The following is a 1028-nucleotide window of genomic DNA, read 5'->3' on the forward strand; positions in this document are numbered from 1 at the left end:
TTTACGTTATCACTGTTGTTTTCTCCTTTTTAGCATCGTCGTCATTACTAGCGTTGTTGTTATTGTGCGATTGACTTTCCCTGCATCCCATTTCCCTCTCTTTCGGTTATTTTATCACCTCCTCCTCCTCCCATCTCCCCTTTCAACCAGCATCCCGATATCTCACTCCCTTTCAATCCTCCCAGCATCCCATTTCAACCTTCTTCCTTTTTTTTATCCAAGCATCTCATCTCCTTGTCCTTCGACCTCTCTAGCATCCCACCATTCACCTTCCATCTCTCCATCACCCAGCAGTCCATTTCCTCTCCCTCCATCTCCCCATCACTGCAGCATCCCTTCTCCTCTCCCTCCATCTCCCCATCACCCAGCATCCTTCTCCTCTCCCTCCATCTCCCCATCACTGAGCATCCCATCTCCCTCTCCCTCCATCTCCCCATCACCCAGCATCCCATATCCCTCTCCTTCCATCTCCCCATCACTGCAGCATCCCTTCTCCTTCTCCCTCCATCTCCCCATCACCCAGCATCCCATCTCCCTCTCCTTCCATCTCCCCATCACTGCAGCATCCCATTTCCTCTCCCTCCATCTCCCCATCACTGAGCATCCCATCTCCCTCTCCTTCCATCTCCCCATCACCCAGCATCCCATCTCCCTCTCCTTCCATCTCCCCATCACTCAGCATCCCATCTCCCTCTCCTTCCATCTCCCCATCACCCAGCATCCCATCTCCCTCTCCTTCCATCTCCCCATCACTCGGCATCTCCCTGAGTCATCCCACCCTGTCCCCTTTCGCCCCAAAAGACGGCGCCTCGTGCCAACTTACCTCCCTTCCCCCTCCTCCCCCCCCCTGACCCTCTTCCTGTTTTTCTTTTTCCTTTTATTTATCTACTTTTTTCTCTCTCTCTCACCCTGCATGGGAGTCCTTCGCTGTCCCTGGTTCGGCATCCTTGACATTTCGGCGCCACGGTCGAGGGAACTCCCCGCTCAGGGCTGGGCGAGAGGACGGGAGAGCAAGCTTTGCGAACCCC

The sequence above is a fragment of the Penaeus monodon genome, chromosome 22, assembly GCF_015228065.2.
Source record: "Penaeus monodon isolate SGIC_2016 chromosome 22, NSTDA_Pmon_1, whole genome shotgun sequence".
Taxonomy (NCBI): domain Eukaryota; kingdom Metazoa; phylum Arthropoda; class Malacostraca; order Decapoda; family Penaeidae; genus Penaeus; species Penaeus monodon.